This window comes from Petaurus breviceps, unplaced genomic scaffold (genome assembly GCF_028583685.1).
Source record: "Petaurus breviceps papuanus isolate PSGF00001 unplaced genomic scaffold, PetGlider_PUasm1.0 183, whole genome shotgun sequence".
Taxonomy (NCBI): domain Eukaryota; kingdom Metazoa; phylum Chordata; class Mammalia; order Diprotodontia; family Petauridae; genus Petaurus; species Petaurus breviceps.
This window is the reverse complement of record NW_027185791.1, coordinates 12,114,528-12,140,602: the sequence shown is the minus strand read 5'-3', so window position 1 is coordinate 12,140,602 and position 26,075 is coordinate 12,114,528.

The window sequence follows — 26,075 nt, the reverse complement described above, 5'->3', positions numbered from 1 at the left end:
CAATTTGTGCAGCCTGTTGATGGACATCGTCTCAATTTCCAATTCTTTGTCACCACACAAAGAGCTGTTATAAATATTTTTGTACATATGGGTTGTTTTCCTTTTATCTTTTTGGTATACAAACCTAGGAGTTATCATCGAGGCTGTTGTTGTTTGGTTGTTTTTCAGTCGTGTTCAACTTTTCATGACTCCAGGCCCAGCACTCTGTCCACTGTACCACCCAGCTACCCTCCATAGGCCTCCAATAGGGAGCCGTTGAACATTTTTAATCAGAGGACCAACATGATCACATCTATTGTTATTGTCCACTGGTCTTAGGGGCTGGAGCACCTTTTCCCATTAAGTCTGTCCTCAGGGAAGCCTAATCCCATGAGACAGGGTCAAGCTCTTCTCTTACATTTTGGGTCATTAGAGGATTTTACCTAAAGTTTTTGGTAAAATATCTGAGAGCTTATATTTGGCTCATCTCCAGTGTCTCTCCAAAAGAAATTTATAGGCTATATTTTAAGATGTTCAATACTCAAAGTAAATAGCATAGGGCAGCTATTTATTTCCTCCCCTACAAAAGAAATACTTAAAAGACAAAAGATTAAGTATTGCATATTGACAAATACTTAAAACATGAGACAGTAACCTATACTTTTCATTATATTTTGCTGGGAGACTAATACTTAAAATATTAAAGCATGAAACCACTTTGTGGAATCATTGAATGGGTCAAACAGTTAATTTTCCAGTCTGTTCTCCACTGTCTGAACAACCACATTTTCCAAGCAATAGTCACATCTTCTTTCAAGAAGCTACTTCAGGGCAGCTAGGTGGCCAGTGAATAGAACACTGGCCCTGGAATCAGGAGGACCTGAGTTCAAATCCCACCTCAAAAACTTAGCACTTACTAGCCATGTGACCTTGGGCAAGTCACTTAACCCCAATTGCCTTGCTTTCTTAGCTCCAAAAAGATATAAAAAAGAAGCTACTTCAAGGTTACTTCTTGTTGGTAATGAGAACCCCTTTTGAACTCATAAGGTTGTGGATAAGGCAGTGTCTCTGAAAACCACTCTTTGGTTACTTGTGTTCAGGGAAAGAAATAAAAAGAGTGACTAGAGCACCAAACTTGGAGATAGGATGACTTGAGTGTGAGTTCAGCATCAGATACTTATCATGTAAACCTGGGCAAGTGTAAAGCCAAGCACGAGCAGCTCTTCAGAGGACTGCTGCTAGAACAGCTTTAAGGTTCTGATTACATAGTATAGTGAACTCTCTATTTATTCAGCAATAAACTAAGAGAAAACATTCACAGAAACCAAAAGACAGCATCCACAAAGTTAACATAACAAGTTATCACCAAAGTGGCTACATAGTTTTGAACAGAAGATATCATTCAGTAAGTCCTTAACTCAATCATCCTTAAGCAGCAAGCCTCCATAAGGAACACAAAATAAAAAGGACAAAGTTCTCCATCCTTAGGTTACAGTAAATCACATTCTTCTCAGTCAGCATTAAGTACCCAAGAAGAGGTCTTTTCATCTTGACTTGAGGCTGGTTTTCAGATTCTGTGGTCCCTCTTCCATGGTCCCAGCTTCTGCCTGAATTTACTCAACTGTCACCTGGATTCAAAGGTAGGCAGCTATCAACTTGTCCAGTTCCTCGTCCAGTTCCTCATCTAGTTTCATAATGAAATTCACGGTGTCTAGTCCACCTCTTTGCAGATTCTGTTCCTGGGAAGACAAAGCTTTAAAGAGCCAAAACAACATTCATAGACATTGCTGGCATCATCATCAATTCACGATCTGCTTGTGAATTCAACGCAAGGTCTGAGAACTCAACACAAATTGTCAGTACAGTCCCAGGATTTCTGAGTCCCTCCTCCAGGACTTCTGTAAACAGACAAGAAAATCCTCACTCAGGACTTCCAGTAAGGTCCCAGGGCTTCTGGACAAGGTATCACAAAGAAAAATCAACACAAACAGAACAGGCAAACAGATTGCCTGGCCACCACAAAGTTCCCCTTCTCAGTTCTGCTCTTTCCCAGCTTGGGCTTCTCCTTATATATTGTCATTAGCTCCTCCCCTTCCTGTTGCATCAGCAATAGGGGTTCACAAGTTGTGGGGTTCACAAGTTGTGTTTCTTAACAAAGACTTGATATAATCATGGGCAAGGCTTAAAAGAAACTTGAACTGAAACAAGGTGCTAAATAATTAAATAGCTGAAACAAGGCATTAAGTACTTCTTTGCTTGCTATTATAGCAAGTTGCTTAACTGCTGTTTGCCTCAGTTTTCTCATCTGTAAAAATAGGAATAATAATAACACCTCCCTCCCAGTAGTCTGGTGAGGATTAGATAAATAATATTTATAAATGCTTTGCAAAGCTTAATGTTCTGGGGTAGGTAGGTGGCACAATGAATAGAACACAGGCCCTGGAGTCAGGAGGAACTGAGTTCAAATTTGACTTCAGACACTTAAAATTTACTAGCTGTATGACCTTGGGTAAGTCACTTAGCCCCAATTGCCCTGCCCTTCCCCCTCCAAAAAGCAAAAAAGAAAGAGCTTAATGTTCTACATGAGTATTAGCTATTGCTGTTTTGTCATCATTAATAATATTAAGAATAAAGACTGCTAGTAATGGCTCTCCTATTTACTCAGTATGTGATATTGGTTAAGCCCACTTGGATAATCTCTCAGGATCTTAGAGTTTGGATTAGATTATGGGTTTTTTTTTGAATTTCATCAGTTTTGATGTGTTGTCTCAGTATTGTCATTTTCTTTAATGAAATTTTTGATTGCTTCATAACCTGCTCATTCTTTAAGATTAGGTCCTCTAGTCTGCAATTAGTTTTAATCTGTGTTTTCACGGTACCTTATTGAAAATCATTTTTATTGTATTATGATTTGGAAAGGATGCATTTAATATTCCTGCTTTTCTTCATTTAACTATAAAGTTTTTATGCCCTAATATATGGTCAATTTTTGTAGAGATACCATGTATCTCTTAGAAAAAGGTATATTTCTTTCTATTCCTATTTAATTATTTCTGGATATTTATTATATTTAACTTATCTAAGATTCTATTCGCTTCCTTAATTTCTTTCTTTCTCTTTTTTGGCTGTGTATGTTTTTAAATTTATCTAATTCTTGGAGGGGGGGGGAAGGTTTAGTCCTCCACACACTGTTCTAAAAGTCCCCCCCCCTTATCATGCCCCCTTGTCCTCCTATTTATTTATACATTTAGAACACTTTTATACCTTTTGGAATGAATATTATTTCCTCTTTATTCCGGTTCCATGAGAATACGTTTCTAGCACTACCAGCCCTTCACCCTCACCTATTTCTATTATAACAGTTCTTCCATTCATTCCTCATTTGCTCCATTTGACATCTCCATACCTAATTTTATTCTTTGGAATCATTCCTTCATACTCCACTCAACCCCAAGCTTTCTATTTATGTAACTCTCTTTCAAACTACTCAAGTAACAATAACATTCTTAAGGGTACAGATAACATTTTCCCTTAGTTCTATATGTAAGCAGTTTGACATTATTGAGTCCCTCATCAGTGGTCTTCAGCATTCATCTTGTGTTTCTCCTGGATCTTATTTGTCAAATTTTCCATTGAGTTCTGGTATTTCTGTCACAAATACTTGAAAGTCTTTCAATTCATTAAATGCCCACTTTTTTTTCCCATTCAGGATATTACTCAGCTTTTCTGCCTAAATTCATCTTGGGTGCAATGCCAGCTCCTTTGAAATATAATGTTCCAAGTCCTTTTGTCTTTTAATGTAGAAGCTGTTAGATCTTGTGTTATCCTGGTTATAACTCCCCGTTATTTAAATTGTTTTTTTTTTCTTGTTGTGTATAGTATTTTCTCTTTAACATGGGAGCTTTGAAATTTGACTGTGATGATGCTGTGAGTTTTTCTGTTCTATTGTCTCATTCCAGAACTTCAGGGTAATTTTCCTTAATTATTTCTTATAATATCATATTTAGACTCTTTTAAAAAAAATCACAACTTTCAGGCAGTCCAACAATTCTTATGTTATCTCTCCTAAATCTATTCTCCAGATCAGTTGTTTATCTAATAAGATGGTTCACATTCTCTTCAATTTTTAGATTCTTTTAATTTTGTTTTATTATTTTATCTCTTGCAATATCGTTAGCTTCCCCTTACCCAACTCTAGTTTTTAAGTAGTTGTTTTGTTCCTTGAGTTTTTGTATCTCTTTTTCCAATTGGTTGACTTTCTTTTCACAATTTTCTTGATTTCCCTGGATTTCTCTTTTCCCCCTAATTATCCTCAACCTCTCTTACTTGATTTTTAGAGTCCTTTGTAAGCTCTTCCTAAAGTGTTTGTGACCATTTGACATTTTTCTTTGAAGTAGGAGTGACTTTTTAAACTGCATTATCTTTTTCTGATTATTAAGCCAGATGTTTGTCTGTTCTCAAAGTAGATATCTATGGTTGGGTTCTTTCTCCTTTGCTTACTCACCATTTATTTATTTAATTCATCTATTTGTTTATTTGTAGCAGCTCATTTTTGTAGTTAAGTTTCTGTTCATAGGTATGGTGTGTTTGTGTGTGTGGTGATGCCTTGGGCTTCAAATTTTTCATACTGTTTTCTAATCATTCTCTGTGGGCTTGACTTAAGACACTCTTCTCTGGCCCCAAGTCACAGCTAAGGCCCCAGCCAGGTTGTCCCCATAAATGTTCTCCTGTGGCTGCAACTTCAGCTCTTCCCTCTGCACTGCAACAAAAAGCAGGAACTCCACTGTCCTGCAATTGCCCACAGCCAGCAGGACCCCTGCCCCTTGTTATTGAACTCACCATATGTGTGAGGATTTCTCCTCATCCATAGCCACAGCCCATGCCATGTCTAGTCAGCACTAGTGCTTCCCACGACACTGCAGGATTCTTCAATCTTTCCTTACTCAACTGTCCAACCCCCACACTGAGCACAAGATTAAAGTTCCTAAAGCTGAGGTTGCTTGCCCCTCCCCAACCACCCCCAGGGCTTGTTGTTTGTTGACTCAGTTGTTTGTCCTTCATTCTTGAATAGGACCATGACATCAGAGAGGTGATTCCATGACATGCTAGTGAATTGGATTTAAGTGAGGAAGCACTGTGCAAAGTCACCAGCCTCACTTTGTCCTCCAGAGTCATCTGGATCCAGTGGCCAGATATAGGTCAGGACAGCTGGAGATAGCACAGGTGGAGTCTTTCTGGAAGTGTCTGCACTTCACTTGGGCCAAACCTTTGCCTCTGGAGGTTGGGTCTCTCTTGAGGTCCTCCTCAGTAGTCTTAGGACAATAACAGCTTTACCCTAACTATTAATTACTTCTAGAGCTTAAAGTTCACTTTGTGGTGATGTTTTGTCTTATTTGTGGGAGAAATTTGTAGAGCCTAGTATTTCCTGTTTTATTCTGTCATCTTGCTGTATAATTTTATCTTTAAAAATTTAAGTAATTTAATTTATTATTTATAAACATAGTGCTAACTATATTTCAATACAATTGGTTTCTTTTATTAGGTTATGTATTTTTTTATGCATTTAAAAGCCTTACACTGAAAAGGGATCCATAGATTTCACTACATCAGAAGGGTTCATGACACAAAAGAAAGACGAGAACTCCAGAACCAGATGACCTCTAAGGTTGCTTCTAGCTCCAATTTCCTATCATTTTCTAGAAAGTTTGACTTCAACATTCCCAACCTCCTCATTTTGTATCCTTTCTCTCTTCTGCCCATGATGCCCTTCCCTTTACTTCAGATACCCATGGGGCCACCACCGCATCAACACTCCAAGTCACTTCTTGGGAAAGAATTTATCAGCCATTCGCACCTTATTGTTATTTAAAGCCAATGTGGTTTTTGACGAATAGCATATTTGCCTTTCTAGACTACTTATGTGTGCAAATGTATTGTCCCTAACTAGGAATATTTGAGGCACGATTCAACTTGAAGAGGGGTCATTTTGGTTCAGGGGACCTTTTTGTTGTCCCCAAATCGAGCCATAGTTGGTTGCTAAATCAACCTCAATATAGTCCAGCCCAGGTGATGAAAAAGTTCATAGAAACAGAGTCAAAAGAGATTTTGGAGGTTTGATCGTCTTCTTTTCAGTAATCCCATCTACATCATTCATGACAGACTTTTATCCCGCCTCTACCAGAACACCTCCAGTGAATCCTCTGCCTCCCAAGTAACCCACTGAGATTTTGATATAGCAGCATTTGAAAGGATTTCTTTATATTGAACCAAAAGTTATTTCTTCTTTGGCAAAGAGTTTGGAGAGTGGAACATTGAGAATGATTTCTCTTACTGGGGATTTCAAACCAACCAGAATCTAAACTGTTCTAATTACATATCTATGACCATGGCTAACCAAGGTACTATGGGCACATTGTCTTCTTCTTCTTTTCTTTTTTTTTTAAAGCAATTGGGGTTAAGTAACTTGCTCAAGGTTATACGGCCAGTTATTTCTGGGTGTGGTGCTAAGTATCTGAGCCCGGATTTGATCCCCAGGTCATCCCAACACTGGGGCCGGTGCTCTTACTCACTGAGGCACCTGGCCGCCCCTCATACATTGTCTTCTCTGGTTGTGGCAAACAAGGGTGAAAGAATGAAATATGAGCAACAGGGCATGTTAATTGCTCAGCTAATAAAAGAGAAAAGTGAGAGTACGTCTCACATTTGATTTTCGACAACGATGAGTTTTTTTATATCATCAGTGAGTCAAGAAATATTTATTAAATACTTATGGTCCAGATGTTATGATAGAAGATGATAAAAGCACAAACAATTAAACAGTCCCTACTCACAATTAGTATATATTTGAATGGGAGAGACAGGTACCTATAAAATATGCCTGTCTTATAAATAAAAAGTGAATACACACATATACATACATATATATATGAAATTCAAGGTAGTTTAGGAGGGAGGGAGCTAACAGTTGGGGGGAGATCAGGAAAAACTTCATTCAGAAGATGGTATCTAAGATATATCTCAAAGGAAGAAGACTGTATGAGGAAAAGGTAAGAAGGACATAATCAGGCACAGGGTGTGGTCAGTGCATTGTCCATGGAGCATCCTATATGAGAAAAAGGGTCAGTTTTGCTGGATCAAAGTATGAAAGGGGAGTAATGTTCAATAAGACAGGGAATATAGGTTGGGGCCAGGCTGGGTGGGGCTTTAAAAGTTAAACAGAGGAGTTTGTGTTCCATCTTTTATTTTAAAGACAAAGAGGCCATTGGAGTTTCTCCATCATCACCATCACCATCACCACTACCATTATCATCATTGTAATGATAATAATGGCTAGCATTTATATAACACTTTTCAATTTCACTAAGAACCTCACAAACATTTCATTTTGTCCTCACGAAACCTTGGGAGGTAAGTGCTATTATCATGCCAATTTTACAGATGAGGAAACTGAGGCAAAAACAATTTGTGATGCTTAAGGTCATACAGCTAATAAGTATCTGAGACAGTATTTGAAAAGTCTGATCTTCTTCACTCCATGTGCAGTGCAGTATTCATTGGATTGGTAAAGAAAGCAATGGATTTGAACTGAGAGGGTCTGGGTTAGAATCCCAGCTCTATCACTGGTTAGCTGTGTGATTTGGGGCAAATTATATTTACAAACTCTGTGACCCTGGGCAAGTCACTTAACTGCTTAAATTTCTCATCTGTAAATAAGCTGGAGAAGAAAATGGCAAACCACTGCAGTATCTTTGCCATCAAAACCACTAATGGGCTCATGTGGAGTTGAATACAACTGAAATGACTCAACAACAACTTTTACCTCTCTGTGCCTCAGTTTCCTCATCTGGCCCAATAAGTTGGACTAGGAAGATGCACTCTAACTGTCCTTCCAGCTTTAACTCTCCGATTGCAGATTGTGTTGTTATTGAGTTGTTTTTCAGTTGTGTCTGACTCTTTGTGACCCCATTGAGGGTTTTCTTGGCAAGAGTGGTTTGCCATTTCTTTCTCCATCTCATTTTACAGATAAGGAAACTACGACAAACAGGGTTAAGTGACTCATCCAGGGTCACACAGATAGTTAAGTGTTTGAGGCCATATTTTAAGTCTGGAATGTGAATCTCCCTGACACTCTATCCACTGTGCCACAGAAGATTGTACCCTCGTAGAGAGATTTGTTTTTACATTTCCTGAGCAGTAAATGCCCATGTGAGATTTTATGTCTTCCAGTAACCTCAATATAGAAACGAGGAAGAGCAGAGGCTGTTTCCTTACACGACTAACAAAGGATCTTAATTCTAACCTGCAGAGCCCCCCTCCAGGGATAAGAACCCGTTTGAATTTCTTAAACCGCTATTAGCATCTCACCTAGCAATGGCAAAATCTCCACTGAGCAACTGTGAATCAGTGATGTATTTTCCTTTAGGATTTGAATGGCTTCTTCCTTTCTTCAAGGCATCTTGAGATAATTTTCAGATAAGAACTGGCTAGCAGGTGAATATATGTGTTGGTCAAGGGTCAGATACCTGAAATGTGGAGGAGGGGAGCCTGAACTTTCAGGCATCCATAAAAGTGGAAGATCAAGGAGGAACATTGATAATTAGAAGGCAGATTGATTAAGGGCTCTTTTTATACTTTTGGACACCTCATCTTGCTCTCCTGGTAACTCAGTTATCTGCCTTTTTTTTTTTTAAGCAATTGGGGTTAAGTAACTTGCTCAAGGTTACATGACCAGGTGTTTCTGGGTGGGTGCTAAGTGTCTGAGCCCAGATTCCATCCCCAGGTCATCCCGACACTGGGGCCGGTGCTTTTACTCACTGTGCTACCTGGCCACCCCAGTTATCTGCCTTTCTAGGGAACAGACACCCTAGATTCAAATTCCAGCTCCCTTCTCCCTGCTTTGCTGACTACTACCTGTGTGGCCCTAAGAAATTAATTTCATTCCTATGGATCTTAGATGAGAAGGTTGAATTAAATAGTCTTTGAAGTCCCTTCTAATACTGAATCTATCATTCTATGATCGAAGGTAGAGTTTTGGGAAACTGACGCTTACTGCTCAAACTCTTAGAAGATCAACAAGAGGGGTGGCCAGGTGGCACAGTGAATAAGAGCGCCGTTCCCAGCATTGGGAGACCTGGGATTGGTTCCGGCCTCAGATACTTGGCACCCACACAAAAAATAACTGGCCGTGTAACCTTGAGCAAGTTACTTAACCCCAATTGCTTAAAAAAAGAAAAGATCAACAAGTGAACCACTATTTGTCATGGAAGAAATGTCTGCTTAGTAACTGGAATATTCATATGCCCTCATAATGGAGGAGATTAGGGGGAACCCCAAACTAGGATACTTCCCATGGAGCTGTATATGGATGCTTGGGTTCTTCTGGAGAGGACTCATACTCTGACTCAGACTTACAGCATATGGACTTTGAGATGATGCAATATTCCCTAATTGGTCCCCATGACCAGGAGGTTTTGTTAAAAGACAATTGATGACTATCAGTAAAAGCCCAACCACTGTGATGAAAAAAATTTTTTTTTACCTTAATTATACAGTAAGAATAAGATCGTCAGTTTAGGTTAAATGACTTCATTTTGTTTTAAGCCTCCATTTTGTGGTCGAACTGTTTAAGTAAGTTGTTTTTCAATTAATATAAACACTATGTAGTATGATGTAGTAAATGATATTTGTGTACTCTTGAATGATTGTTAAACATAAAGACTGTTGGATGAGAAAAACCATAACTGGAAAAAATGTTACAAATAGCTTTATCAGTAATTCAGAAGTAAATTAACAATCAAATTATATGGCAAACATAATTTGGGAATAGGGCTAAACAACTTAGGAACATCCATAGCTGAAAGTATAAAAATTCCCCCGAGAGCCTAGCCATCAGCTTGTTCCCAAGGCTTGACTGGGACTGGCTCTTGTGTATCCCACATTTGAGACTTGAACTGCCCATGTAGACTGGAGGGCAAGTGCTGATCAACAGAGCCTTGCCAGATGACCAGGACAGCTGAGCAGAGGTGATCTTGTTGATCTGATATAAAAGGAGCTTATTGATACCTCTAATAAGAAGGCTGGTGATTTAGTCTTAGAATAGGGTATTGTTTGCATGCTTTGATTACTAAAAGTTGATTGTATGAATTGAGAAGTATAAGTCTCATTAGTGTTTCCATCTACTAGTTAACATAACTAGTAGTAAATTGGCTATGAATATTCACTGTATGTTATGCCACTCTGGGCTATATAAAAGGATGAGAGAAAATCCCTGTCTTTCTTCCTCATTATGGCCTCGGATTTCTACAAAAGTGAGGAGGGACTTTCTCCCAGTGTAATGGTAATATAATTCCCTTTGTGTTGGCAAAGGTAGCAGGTACTTAGCACTTAGTGTCAAGCCTCTGTTGGGGAAACAGAAGGTATGAACTCCTGTCTCCTGCTGCTGATGGAACAGGAAGGAGTTGGTTGAAACAGGAAGTAGCTAATGCTGTGTATATAAGAAAAGCCCCAGAGAGCCACAGTCAGAATTTCTTGGGACAAGAATCTGGTGGCAGAGCAGCTACAGCAGAGAGAATTGAGAACTGAGCCAGACTTTCTTGAGAACTTGTGGTGGTGGAGCTTCTTCTGAACAGGAGCCCAGGAACCAGGAGCCCAGGAGCCCAGGAGTCAGGAGCCCAGAAGCCCAGGAGCCCTCTCTCAGACTGGATAGGGTGATTCTGATTTTTTTGAAAAAGCTGCAGAAGACTGAGGAAGCATGACCAGGATGCAGGGACTTTGTCTGTTTGTGGCTTGGTTGAGCCTTGAATTCCTGGCAGTAGAAATTGTGAAGGATTTGAGATGAAGTGGACCCTGTGAGCTTCAGTGTGGAGCAGGACCTACCCAGAGAGCTTGACAAGGAACTGGAAGCTGTCTGCCATTGAACCCAGGTGAGAGTCTGGTGAATCCAGGTAGAATCTGGGACCATGGAAGGGGATCCAGAGAATCTGAAAACTGGCCCCAAGTCAAGATGAAAAGACCTCTCCTTGGGTACTGAGTAATTATGGAATTAGAGTTTACTAGTGTCCTAAGGGGTGGAGGGTTTGTATATTCCCTAAGGATTATAATTGATTGTTGAATAAGTGACTGAGTTGATTTAGTGTGCCCCATGAGTGGAAGACTTTGACTATCGTACTTTGAGATGGTTGTTCTTTGTTCTAAATATTGTGACCACTTTGGTGAAAACTATGTGACCATTTTAATGATAAGCTGTTGTGAATACTATATGGTGATTTTCTGTGATAAGTTGTAATATTGTGAATGCTGTACCTTGATTTTCTGTGAATGTTTTGCTTTGATTTGTTATGGAATAAATAGGGTGTTCACTATACTGCATAATCATAACCCTAAAAGCTGTTCACATTAGCATTCTTCTGGAAAGCTTCTGTGCATGCCATTACACCCTGGCCCAATGCAACCTAAGCACAACGAACAATGAGACTGAGAGATGAACCTTTTATGGAGAAGAAGACATGCCACCACCTGAAGAAACCATTTGGAAGTTACTACAGCTGAAAGGATGGGTTAGGATATCCCTACAAGATAAAAACCAGGGACCAAAGGATGCCTCTCCAACAATGGGCCTTGGTTTTGTACTCATGTCAACCATGTTCAATTCTGGGTAAACAAGACCAATAATAATGTCAGCATTTATATACTGCCGAGGGTAGTTAGGTGGCACAAATGTATAAAGTGCTGGGCTTGGAATTGGGAAGACTCAAGTTCAAATCCAGCTCAGATTCTGGGCAAATCATAACTTTCTTTGCTTCAGTTTCCTCATCTGTAAAATGAGCTGGAGAAGAAAATGGCAAGCCACTCTAGCATCTATGCCAAGAAAACCCCAAAAGGGGTCATGAAGAGTCAGACATGACTGAAACGACTGAACAACAAACAACATATACTACTTACTATGTCCCTGGCACTGTGCTAAGTGCTCTACAAAGTATCATTTGATCCTCTTAGCAACACTGGGTGGGGATTACTGTTGCTATCTGTATTTTATAGTTGAGGAAACTGAGGAAAGCCAAGGTTAAATGATGTCCTCAGGATGTAGCAGCAAGCACCCTAGCATACACAGGATGGCTGCTAGCACAGGTTCTTAGATCTGCTTTTCTAAAGGAAAGCAACTCAAAATGGGTTTACCATCTTACTTTAATCAATCAAACATATATCATTTACCTAGTTCAGGGGAAAAGGTCAGCTCCCTGAACTTCAGAGAATACAAACAGAAGTTACAACAGAAAATAGCACAATTTAGCAGACAGGGCTTCCAGCTGTGTGACCATTACATTCATACCTAGTTAGTTACCAGAGAGGGAAGCACTAACATCTGGGTTTTCAAAGCTGGGGGGGCTCAATGGCTGCCCAGAGTCTCATCTGGCCAAATCACACAACTCTTCACAAAGTGAGCCCTGAAGCAAAACCTTGCATCAGGGTATATATAGCCTTCTGGGTCAGAGAATGTCACAACCCCCTTGACCCACTGCCCAATCACAAAGTAACAAGGTGTGGGTGTTAGTGAAAAACAAGCCTCTCACCACAGGCTCCATGTGACCACATTCAGCCTATTAGGGGGCAGAGGATATATTCAGATCAGGGAAGGTTCTCAGAATCATGTAAGCCTATCAAAGGGCCAAGGGGCAGGGAAGATCTTCAGATTCCCATTACACAGGGTCATACAGCTAGTGTCTGAGACCATATCCATATTTGAACTTCTATCTTTTTGACTCTATGTCCAGCACTCTATTGATGGCGTCATCTAGCTGCCTTAAGAGGAATGAGAGTTTTCTCATATTCTCAAGCTTATTGCCTGCCCCCTCCAGAGTTCCAGGAAAAGGCTCTTAAATAAAACTAAGGTATGACTCATGTCTAGGATCTCCCCTAAAAGAAATTAACAGAATTCCTTCTAGAAAAAGTCCTCCACATAAAAAGTAGATATTAAGTGTCTGATATTTATTTTTTCTATTACAAAAGAAATGTTTTAAGCACAGAAGAGTCCTAAGTGTGAATTCACAAATACTTATAAGAAATAAGAACCTATCATGTTTTATGCTTTCCTGAAAGTAAAGATGCTTTTTGGGACTTTGAACAGATATTTAACTTTCATTTCCAAACTATGCTAAGCCCAGAATGACTTAACACTTCTAGCTCCAGAGCTACCATTCTAGGGTCCCACTATTTGAAGTGATGAATGCCTCATATGGTCTACTATCTATGTAGAGTCAACCATACTCCACCCCACAACCTGGCTATCTTCTCACCAGTCACCCTGCTACTTCAGGGTAAGAGCAGGCACCATGCCCTGGAGAACTTAGTCTTTACAGATTAGGAAATCCTTCCTTGCTACTTTTCTTTTTTTTTAAGCAATTGGGGTTAAGTAACTTGCTCAAGGTTACGTGGCCAGTTATGTGTGTGATGCTAAGTATCTGAGCCCAGATTTGATCCCCAGGTCATCCCGACACTGGAGCTGGTGCTCTTACTCGCTGAGCCACCTGGCTGCCCCTACTTGCTACTTTTGATTAGTGGGTGTCATATTGTCTACTTTATCTAGACAGTCCCTTATACCCCACGCATCTTCTGCCTCTTCACACTGTTGTCATGCCCTCTCCATCATCTACACCCACCATCCCCTCTTTCATATTCTTCCCTACACACTTCCTAAATCTGGAACTCTAATCAAATCAATACTGCCCTTGTTAAACTACTCTTTTCCAGTTCCATTCATCAGTCTGGTAACTTCCCCTGGCTCCTGTCCCTCTAGATGTACTGTCTCCATTTATTAGAATGTAAACTCCAGGAAGACAAGACTTATCTCTATTCTCATATTTTTATGAACTGGAGGGAAGGGTTGGAGGGGAAGAGTGATAGTGATGACAAAAAGTGAAGAGAGAAGGGAAGAAAAAAGAGAGTGCTAATGAAGCTTAAAGCCAATACACAGAAGGTTCAGAGGTTGACATGGACAAACAGGACAGCTTTGAAATCAGTGTGTTGAATTTATTGTATACCACATAGAATGGAAACGAGATGAATGCGGTACCTATATGTGTTTTCTTATGCCATCATCTCTTTCTGTTCTTCTTCGTATATGGGAATATTAATGCTTGTTGTTTTCCAAATACCAAATAACAGAGAATAAAAATAAAAAAATAAAGTGTATTTGTACTCTCATACACACACACACAGAGTTAAATGCTCTGTGCTTTAGAGGATATTACGGAGCATACTCTTGTCATGAAGAAGTGATAGCAGACCAGCCTAGGACTCTTGCTGAAGCCAGAAATGGCTTGTGTCAAGTAAAGCTGTGCTTGGTAGAGGGCAGAAGACATGACATGTCTGCTGGAGGTAAAGTGTTCAGTGAAGATAACACAGAAGGATTATACAGAGGCTTCATACTCAGTTGAGGTCAATAGAAGCAATTCAAAGAGCTCATCAAAAATCAGTAACTCTTGCATTAGGGGCACGAATTGTCATGTGTGTGTCCTGGTCATTTGTGTTTACTCTAGGTATGACTTCCTGCATACTCACTATATACCCTCTAACCTATGTGGTACGTATATGTGAGAGAGTGTGTTCCAGCTTTTTAAGAAATGTATTATTACTACTTTTTTTTACTGTTATATTTCATGAAATGCCTTTTCTCTAAACTAATTCTATTCTTTAATTATTTGTTAGACAAATTGATGGGGGCTCATGGACTATGGTTTTAAGGTGATTGGGATCCATAGTGCTTTGAAGCTGGGGTAGCCTCACCTGGGTGTTCCACAATGTAAGCTGAGAATTTCCCTAGTTCCTACATTCAAATCTAGCTGGCAGGAAGATAGGAAGGAAAGACACATTTATTAAGAGCCTACTATGTGCCAGACACTATGCTAAATGTTTTACAGATTATCTCATTTTATCCTCGCAACAACCCCAGGAGGCAGCTGCTGTTATCCTTTTATGGTGCAGGAAGTGAGGCAGAGAGAAGTTAGGTCACACAAGCCAGATTTGAACTTGTCTTCCTGACTCCAAGGGCAGAGGTCTACTCTCCAGTCAGCCTAGCTGTGTCCACAACCTGAGCAAAGGTTTCATGTGGAGACTAAGATTTTGATTACAGTAAATTTATTCAAAAAGCATTTTATCCTAAATGTTGTTTCTGTTGCTTTGGGTCCTCAATCTAATTCCTATAGAATGGAAGAGCTAGAAAAGACAGCGATTTTATTGTCCAAATTCTTGTCCCTTTGTCCCATTTTACAGATAAGAAAACTGAAACTCAGAGTAGTTGATTGAATGTTTCAAGGTCATAAGGTTTATAAATGGTGCTGCTGAAATTTGAACCCAGGTCCTTTGACTCTCAGTACCTTTCTACCCCACTGAGGCAATACTCCTCTCTCCTAATTTCCCTCATCTCTCCCAAGACACAACATTCATATCTAGACCACTAGGTCCCATGGGAGGAAAGTAGTCTATCTGGGCTTCAATGGTCCTAAACTCTAAGACAGAATCAGAGAATCAGACTCAGGGGCAGACTCTACAAAATCCCAAATTATCATCTGGCCCTTGTTGAAAGGTCTCTAGTTACTCAGAAAATCCTGCTTGTTGGAGACCCAGTTGCATTTTTAAATAGTTTCCATTGTTCAGAAGTTTACCTTGTCTTAATCCTAAATTTGTGTCTTTGCAAGTTTCATTTATTGATCCTTGTTCTACTCTATTGGGCCAGGTCAAACAATCTAATCTCTCTTCTATGTGGCAGTCTTCTTTTCCAGGTTGAATTTCACCGATTTCTTCAACTGATTAAGATCTTTAACTTAAGGTCCCTCATCAATCACCTCTGGAGCTTTTCCAATCTGACAATGCGTTTCCCAAAATGTGGTGCTCACTCCAAACTTAAGCTTTCTTAGAATGTCCCAAAGTATCTATTCCAAGATAATTCATCTTGGAAAAAGACCTGCCTTTTCCTAGCTACTGAGCTTAAATACCAGGTTTTTCAGTCTACATGAATATGTGTATCTCCTAGAGGCAGTGTGGGTAACAATATAATCAGGAAGACCTGTGTTCAAATCCAGCACTGTGAATCTGGGTTAGAGGCAGCTAAGTAGGTGTAGGACAGTACCCAGAGTTAGCAAGATCTGAGTTCAAATTCAACTACACAAAACTGGTCACACAAAAAAGCTTGTGTAACCCTGGCCGAGTCACTTAACCTCTGTTTGCCTCAGTTTCCACACACATAAAGTGGCAATGACCTCCCAGCATTGTTGTGAAGATAAAGTAAGATAATATTTGTAAACCATTTTGCAAACCTTAAAGCTCTATATAAGTGCTATTATTATTAGTCACTTAAACTTTTTGAGCTTTTTTTCCTCTTAAATAAAATGGGGATAGAAATTCTAGTAGTACCTTCAGACAAGGTTAAAAAGATCATATGAGATAGTGTATGTGAAGTGTTTTATAAACCTCCCAGTGCTATGATAATATATTTAAAAATAATACTTATTTTAATAATATGTCTATTGTGTGTTATATTATTTTGTCACATCATATCATATATCATATGTCGTGACAGCATGGCACACATTTTTAAAATTAATTTAAAATTTAATTTTAAATTAATAACATGCTATATCACATTCATGTTATATCAAATATAATGTCATTCCATGCTATAAGATATTATGTCACATTACATTACTTTCTGTTATGTATATAATATATACTACATAGCATAATAACCCAATTATAATAATACACATTACCATCTGATTGAGAGCTTGAGAGGATCTCAGACATGGAGATCTGAGGAAGCTTGTGATCACCTAGCTCAACTCCCTTATTGTACAAATGGTCAAACTGAGGCTTACAAAGTCCTATCAATTTTTCTTATTAGGAAAGATTATTGTGAACATATGTTGAATCTTTACATCCACAATAGGTTTCTTTTTTCTCCAAGGAGAAAGGTGGCTTTCAAATAAAATCTGTAACCATGGTATTAAGGACAAATAAAGCACAATTTTACTATTCAAGGACACATTCCCTAGTTTCTTCTTCAGATGTTCACTTTAAAAGCAACTGATTTTTTTTTGTTACTGAATTTGAAATTTTATGACACCTGCCCTGATTTTAAAACCAGGTTAAAGAATAGCTTGAAAGGAGAATCCAGAAGAAATTTGAAAGGTTTTTTCCTTGGTTCTTGTTTCTTTAGGACTTTGAATCACTATTCCCCAATTCCTCCTGGAGACTTGGCTCCATATTTCAAAAGTGAAGAGGAAGAATTGTGTATATCCATGTTTTTAAGAAAAAGAATGAGGTAGGAAGCAACCTATGTGTCTGACATGGATAAAAGAAGGGTATTAAAAAATTATAAGTTCTTTACTATGTATCAAACACTATGTGTTTGTAAAAACAAAAGTGGAGATAGTCTCTGCCCTCAAGAAGCCTACATTCTAATGAGGATAGACAGCACACATAGGGCAGTGGTACTTAACGAGGGGTATTTTGGTTTGGAAAGTTCTAGGATATTGAGTGTAGCCTTAGGAGAATGGACCAACATATTATCTTTAGTAGCAATGGCAGAAATGACTTGATTATACCAGAATTAGAGAGCTTGGGTGGGGGGAAGAATAGAAAATGATATAGAGAGGGAGGCAGAGAGCTGCTAAGAAGATGACTTGCAGTTAAGTAAAGCAGAACTGGGGCAGCCTCCATAGGCTGCTTTGTGTGAGCCACTTGTCAAGCAGGAGACTTGGAGACTCAAAGGGAAAGTTCCAGAACCAAAAGAGTTAATATATTGGAGAAAGATGTTATAGCTAAGTCAGCTCAGAAGCAATGTTGCTGAGTACTGGTGGGGGTTAAGTTTTCTAGGAATGGTGAATTAAATGGTGCGTCTATTTATTTAAGACCAATACACAAATTCAATAGCAAAGCAGATGTCAATTTGACTTGTCATTAAAATTTCCCATTTCTTTCCCTTTGCATTTCTAACTCCATTTTCTCTGTCTTGCATGGAAGTTTCCCAGGAGACCTTTTCTATGAATGGAAAAAATGAGGAGGTTAGAATAGATCTGAGAGAGAAAATCTCTTCTAAGATGTCACAAATGAGAGTGGGGGAAACTTCTGACAGCTTCAAGGACAAGGTGGAAATTCTGACCTTTCAATATTGAGTAAAGCGAGGAATGTCTCTTACTCAATAAAGCAGCAGAGTTTCCTTTCTCTCCGATTAAAGGACAGGTTTTAAATTGCTCAAGTAAAAAGAACCACTGTGATGTCTTCTCAGTCATAGATAAGCATCACCTTCCCTCTTTTTTTTTTCCTGATCTTCTATATTGTCAGCTAAGTAATGACTGATTTTGTGCATTGTTCTCTGTGTGAGTGAATACAAGAGAAGGTAAACCTTATCCACAGTCTCCTGTTACCAAGTAGGCATTCCTCTGCAATCAGAGAGAGGCCTTCTGGAGGCCCAGCTAATGCACTCACAAATTAAAAGAAAAGAAACAGTCAACATTTACACAAGTTATTGATACACCTGTCCTATTCAGCTCTGTGGTTTTTTCTGAGCGTTGCCTATCTTAAACACACACACACACACACACACACACACACACACACACACACTTACATACCCACACCCCTCACACACCTCTAAAAGAGATACTTAATACTACATGGGTTTGCCAGGTAAATATTCAACAGTCGCCGCACATTTCTTCAAATTATGATCTTAAAACATCTTGCAATTTCAAACTTTTCCTATTTTCTTTCTACTATGGCATTCTGGCCTCCAGTAAGCAGGTATCCCATTCCTGGGATGGTTACAACCTGTCTTTTTGCAATGTCATGTTATTAATGTGTATAACAGCATTCTGCAGGTTTGCAGTCAGAGGACCTGACACCTGTTGGACCTCAGGTAAATCTCTTAATCTCTCTGAGGCTTAGTTTCCTCAGCTATATAATGAGGGCGTTAGCCTAGGTGGTCTCTAAAGTTCCTTCCAGTTCTAAATCTACGACCTATGATAGTATAGGAAATATGGACCGGATTTTGATCACTGGGAGAGAGGACTCCCAGATGAGGAAACTTGTTGTATCAATGTGAATCAGTGACTTCTCAGCCACTTGCATTCTCAGAGTTGCTTAGAATTCTGAGTTTAAGTGACTTGACCAGGATGGTACCGATATCACATGTCAGAGGAAAGGTTTGAACCAAGGTCTCTCTGGTCCTGAAGCCAGCTCTCTAGCCACTCCTCCACACTGTTTCTCATATGATCCAAGGATCCCCATAAAACTGCTAACTTATCTTGAATGGTAAATAATCAAAAGACAAATCTCATCACTGAATTATGATTGATTTCCATATCTAACAAAATATAGCTATTTTTATAGCAATCTATATTTTTGCATCCAGTGTGTAACTGACATCTCCAATAATAAAGATAATTGTTTTCTAGCTTGGATCTGTGCTTGGAGATCTCTAGTAAAAATGAATAACCTCCACAGGCATGTTGATATTTCCCTAAGGAGATGGGTTCAGTTGATGCTTCTTATGGAAATACTTTAAAATGCTGTATGAAGCAGAACTTCAACCAACATTATGTCTTAGAACTTGGAACTTCGATGCAACACCTTTAAAAAATAGATTTGTTTCTGAAAAATCTGTATGTAAAAAAATTTCTGATCCTCTCTTAATACCTTCCTTTCAAAAATTACTTTTTATTTAATTTGTATATATCTTGCATACATTTAATGTAGGATATATTAAATACATAATAAATGTTTATATAGAAATACATAATAAATTATTAAAAATAAAATAAATACATACATACAGAGGATAAGGACTTTTTCATTTCTTTCTTTGTATGCTCAGCCCTTAGCACAGTGCCTGGAACATAGGAAATGGCCACTTAATAAATGCCTGTGGATTGATTCATTGATTATAAATGGAGGTTTTATAAATTGAATAATATTTTAAATTTAGAAAGAGGCTCTCTATTTAAGGAACCCTATCATAGATCATTTTATAAAGCAAATAATTTATCTGACCAATATTTTATCTGTTCTATAAATCCAGTTTTTTTTCTATGAGGTAATTATTGTAAAGTACAGTAGATTTAAAGTTCAAATCTTGCCTCTGACAAATACTGTCTCGGTGACCCTCAGTAAACCAGGTGACCTTTCAGAGACCCAAAAAACTATTTCAATTACAGAGCTGGTGTCAGTTTGCATTGGTATAGAGAGTTTCCTCATTGGAAACTAATGAAGAAATCACAGAGCTGGTTAAAAAAAAGTATATTTATAAATAAAATAATTCATCTTCTTAGTGAGATTCTCTGATCTTGTCACTTCACAAAAACCTTTAATTGGCTTCTCATTGCCCATTAAATAAGATATAGACTATTGATCCTGGCATTCAAGATCCTCCCTAATCTGACTTCCAGTTGTCTTTACCACTTAACTCATATTAAACCCTTTCATGTTTTCACATTTCAGCAAAGCAAGGCTAATCTTCTCTAATTTTTATCTTGCCTTGTCCCATTCCTGTATCTTTGCTTAAATGGGCTCTTTCTTTCCTCCCCATATTCCCTCACTCCAAACTTCATTTAAGTCTCAATTTAGTTGTTGTTTACTTATAGTATCTACTTTAACTGTCTGACCATCCCCTTCAGATGAAAGTGATCTCTCTCTCCTCAAATTATTCCTAGCATATTATTACCTGGTCTTTTCTTTACAATTTTCTCATTGTTCCTTGGGTCACGGTTGCACATATCTTCCCTCACTGTTGAATGTCAGGCTATAAGCTCCTTGAGAGCACTTGTACACAACATTTCAGAATGGAATCTATTATTTTTAAAGAGAGATATATGCAAAGATGTGCTGATTAATGTTTAAAAACTAGCTTTCCAAAAAAAAAAGCACCTGACACTTTAAAATTTGATCTACAGTATTGACATCTTCTTAATCTTTTAAATCTAGACAATCACCATAACAATATATTAAACATTGAATAGTGTGTAGTGTTTGCTGATTTCTAAAGTGAAAATTTAGCAGTGAACTGTTGTGAGTTGATTCAAATTGTCCTCCAGCACACCCCTGGATATATACTTCAGTTCAAAAGCCATTTGTCTAAATTCAGAAGAAGTTCAGGAGAAGAGGGAAGGACTTGATCCAAATAAGGAGGAAAAGTACTGTTGATGATTTGGAAGCGGTACAGACTAGATAAATAGGTCAGAAATTGATTTTGGGGAGGAGAAATTAACTAGAATTTGACAAAAACCGGGAAAAACTCAAAAGAGAAAAATATTCAGACCTAGATACTGGTCTGGAATCTACTTACAGGTTTTAAAGGAAACAGTTTTAAGGGGAACATGTACATACATATGCATACATATATGCACACATGTACACACATACATTCACACACATATGATTAATGTGGATTAAGGAAGATCAAGGAAGATTAGGGAATAGAACTTGAAGAAGTAGACTCAAGAAAAACAAGGAGATAGTAGATGGCAAGACAAGGTAAGTTAAGTAAGAAAAGGTAGCTGGAATAATTATAGCCAGGTTCTAATTAGTGTGAATAATGAATATCTTGAACTGGTTCATGTATTCAAAATTGCACTATTTAAAATTATAATTATGTAAAATATGATAATTAGTTCTAGTCCAATGGAAATATGCAGTGTAAATTCAAATTCAAATAATTTTTATAACTGCAGGGGATTCATTATTTGAAGTAATAGAGACCCAGCTGTAGAAGGTTAAATAAATTTATATGGTAAATGTGAATTGAAGCAAGTTGGTAAAACAGACAGGACATTGTTGCAAAGCTGAAGAGAAGATGGGTGTGACTGGGGAATATGGAACTTTTTTTTAGAAGAAAGAAAGGAATTTCGATAGGTTTTCAGGTTATTAACAGGTAATAATTGTCTATGATAGTTTTAATCCTTTCATTCAAGTTGATATGCCAGCAGTTCACATACACATGAAGGTCAATGAAAGAAGACGAAAATCTCAACCACAATAACTTGGGTGAATGTTCACTGTTTATCTGTACTCCATGTGTAGTCCGTCCAATCTCCCTTCTACAGAAGATGAAGGAACTCAAAGTCAACCTACACTTTAGTTTGTTAGGAGCAATGAAGTGTTCCTAAAGGAAACGGCCTTGAGGTTTCAATGGGAATGAACAGGGGGCAGGGATCTGTGGTGAAGGAGGAAAAGCTTGACCTTTGTCATGAGGTTAGAAAATGTAAGGACATAAAAGAGGGGAGGAAGGGAAGGAAAAAGACAGCTGTATATTTAGAAGTCATAAAGGAATTTTTAAGGAACTCTTCCTGAAGGTGAGAGAACGGAATATTCTAAGGAGGAGGAAGTTGCTTGTGTTCCCAAGAATGATACAGACATCGTCTAGTTAGGGTCAGAGGAAGAAGGAAGGAGAAGTATTAGTTGTAGAGTTCTTGCTCAGAGGTACCAAGGAAGTTTTGTGTTAATCTAACGACAACCACAGAGTGATCTGTTGTTTTCCCAGAGCGCATACCCAAGACATAACAGAGAATATCCCAAGATTTAACAGACTGTAAGACAACTACTCATTTCTGGTTACTCACATGGGCACAAATGATACTTCCAGAATGAACTTAAAAAGTATTGCCAATGGTCATGAAGTCTTGGGTCAAGAAACTAAAGACCATTGGACTATAGCTTGTGCTTTCCTCACTATGGCTCATTGAAGGAAAGGGACACAGAGGAGAAAAATTATTTTGGGAAGTAAAGAGCTCTCTGAGAAGATGGTGAGTGAGATTAGGATTTGAATTTCTGGGCCATGATTGGTTTACAATATAGAGATGACAGATTGCTGACCAGAGGTAATACATCTAACAACGGCTGATAAAAATGTATTTGCTAGTTGTCTTCTCTCTCTCTCTCTCTCTCTCTCTCTCTCTCTCTCTCTCTCTCTCTCTCTCTCTCTGTCTGTCTGCCTGTCTGTCTCTGTCTCTGTTTCTCTCTCTCTCTCTTTTGGTCTCTGTCTCTGTCTCCCCGTATCTGTTTGTCTGTCTGTCTCTCCTTTTTCTGGCTCTGTGTCTCTCTATGTTTCTGTCTCTTTTTCTCTATTATATTTATATATACATAACACACACATACAATATGCATACATCTATATAAACATGTATGTGTATTCTCCAAGTTAGATAGCATAGAGAATAGCTACAAAGAAGGAATAAATAGAATGACTGCTGAGAAAAATCTAAGAAAAGAGACATCAGAGAAAGCAATAGTTTTAAATGACTATACACAAATGGCCAAACTTTAGGCAATAAACAAGGAAGAAGGAAACAGATCTGACCTTATTGAAACTTATTGGACAAACCGCATAACTAGATGCTAGACTCTGGGTGGGTATGCCTTATTCAAAGTCAAAGGGGGATATAACTTTGTATATTAAGAAAGCTACTTAAAAGCTGTCTGACTAGAATGATTTTCAATTGACATTATTGGAAGGAAAGATACTAGCGGGGACACACAAGGTAAACACATTGGTGTTGAGCCAATGGCATTAGCAATGTCATATATGTGCTGGAGTATGATGAAGACAGCTGAATATTAAATTTTCAGTGTGATCATTTACTCCTCAGAAATCAGCTAATCGTATAAATCAGGGCATGACTTACTGTTCTGCAGATTGTCTATACTTTAAGAAAGTAATAGGGAAAATACTAAGAATTCAGACTCAACTTAGAAGTATGTCAGCCATGTTTTTAATTTTCTTTTTGAGCTTTGGTTGTTAAACATCTGCCAGCACACCCCTGATTATAGTTCCTCAGGAGACTATTAGAACCTTGAAGGGAGGGTTTAGCCAAGCTTTGGGGACCTAAGACTCATCTCTGAGAGTGAGAGTTGAGATGAATACACTCAGTTTTTGTCATTTTCTAGGTACTTACATACTTATTAATGAACTGATTTCATGAGTTTGCTTAAAAGAATTTCCCCTCAGTAGGTATTACTCTCAAATATTCATGGTTTACTAAAAATGTTGCTGAATCCTGTTTTCAGGAAAAGGACTTCAAGGTTAACATGGTAACTGTTATCACTTGCTTATGCTTCATAAAAATCTGTTATATTCTTTGGAATAATCCCTTTTTAAAAATCACCACAATTTTCCAGTTACACTAGTGTGAGCTCAGATAACAGGCAGAATATGCCTCACTTGCAAGAAAATGGGTTATGATTATTTGTACTCCAGTGCTCATTTGTTTCCATTTAGAATTGTAAACAATTACTTTTTGATAATCAATGGTGACAGCAAAAAAATTTCCACCCCACTAACTTGTATTTCAGCCCACAGAGAAATACAAGTAATTTTTGTGAAGTGTCATATGCCCAGTGAAGTCATTTCCCTGTTATTTGGCTTTTAGTGAAGATCCGTAATTAAATCACAAGGGGACAAAATGCCAGCATGTCACTGAGTGGCACATTTATTTCTACTGTAATACTAGAAGCAGTGAGGTGGTCACTTAATCGGGCAAAAAAAAGGGCCCAAGGCCGATAAGAGAAACCAGGCTATATAGAGGCATACTGCTACTTTGCATTTCTCTTTTTAAGCTCATTCATTCATTCATTCATCTATCCATCCATTCATTCAACATTAGTGATGAGCTCAAGGAAGTGAAAGAACCAGTGTAGGGGGTAGCCTTGAAGGAAACAAATATAAATGAAGATTTCTGACAATAAGTGTACTTATATTCTTGGGGAACAACTTGGTTAAAGAAAAACTTACCCAAACACTCTCCTGACAAGGTAATTCCGTCAAGTCTGTGTTTTCAAAAGAAGCTGCCAGTTAATAAAGAAAAGAAAAAAAGTCATTCATAAAATATTCAAAAAATATCTAGCCCCTCTCCCTTTCCATGTCTCCACACACATTATTATTTAAAAAGCTGTTAAAAGACGGGAGACACATTCACCATGAAACAAGATTAAAACCATGTTTTATGACAAACTATTTAAAGCTCCAGGAATCCATCTTTAATTTGTACACATGAAAGTCTGTCTTTCACTTAAACTGGTGGTGATTGTACCATCTACTAGAAATATGGAGGCATTGTACAGAGTATATACACCATTTTTTTTTCTTTCCTCATTATAACATGGCCCGAGGCCTGGAACTAAACAAAAAAAAAAAATTTTTTTTTTAGAACATAATGATCTGTGTACTGTAATGAAGGTGTTTGAAATTGGTTTGACTGCTATTTGGGATAAAAAAAAATCCCAGATCAAAGAATCTAGAAGACCCACAGACTCATAGGACTCATACAGAAAAAGGAAGTAATGGGGAGGTTTGGATCCAGCTCTTAAATGTAAAGGTGTGGTGGCTTAAAAAAAAAGTAAAGGAATCTATCAAGCACAGTGTTCCACTGGTACTTATTTCAGCTCCCTGTAAATCACTCACAAACTGCCATATGGCACTGAATGATTTTGAGGATCATTATTTTGAAGAATATTCTGAAACCTGATTTAATTTCCCTCTTCTTCCATAGTGTTTTGCATCGCTCCTTTATCACAGTCATGGACACCCTCCCAGGCTCATTTGTAAAATGAATTTTACTGAATGCCATCTAATCTTATTGCCATAGTTACAACCCAAGAAATCGAAGATTGCTACGCTGAGCTGAAAATAGCTGACTTGATACAAGGAAGAGGAGTAATTCTTATGCAAAGCTCTGTACTCAAATACAGTCTCTTATTCAAAGAACAATAGAAAGTTTGATCCTTGGATACACAACCTTCATTCTCAAATGATGAGCAGCTAAAGGGTTGAATGAAATGTGTAAAAACTAAGGAAAAGGTTCTGCTCTTAAACTGATGTTTAGCTTACATGTTATTGTGGTAATAAGCTAAGGGAATATTTGCCTTTGTATTTTCACAGCAGTGCTAGGGGTTTTAACTGCCTTCAGATTGCAAAGCTAAAATTCTGTTTGGTGTATTGAAAATCTAGGGCCTGCTTAAATCATTCTTTCAAGTAATAATAACTAAAATTCTCTCTATGTGTGTCGTCACATACATGTATATAATTTAATTTTTTATTAAATTGATTTTTATCA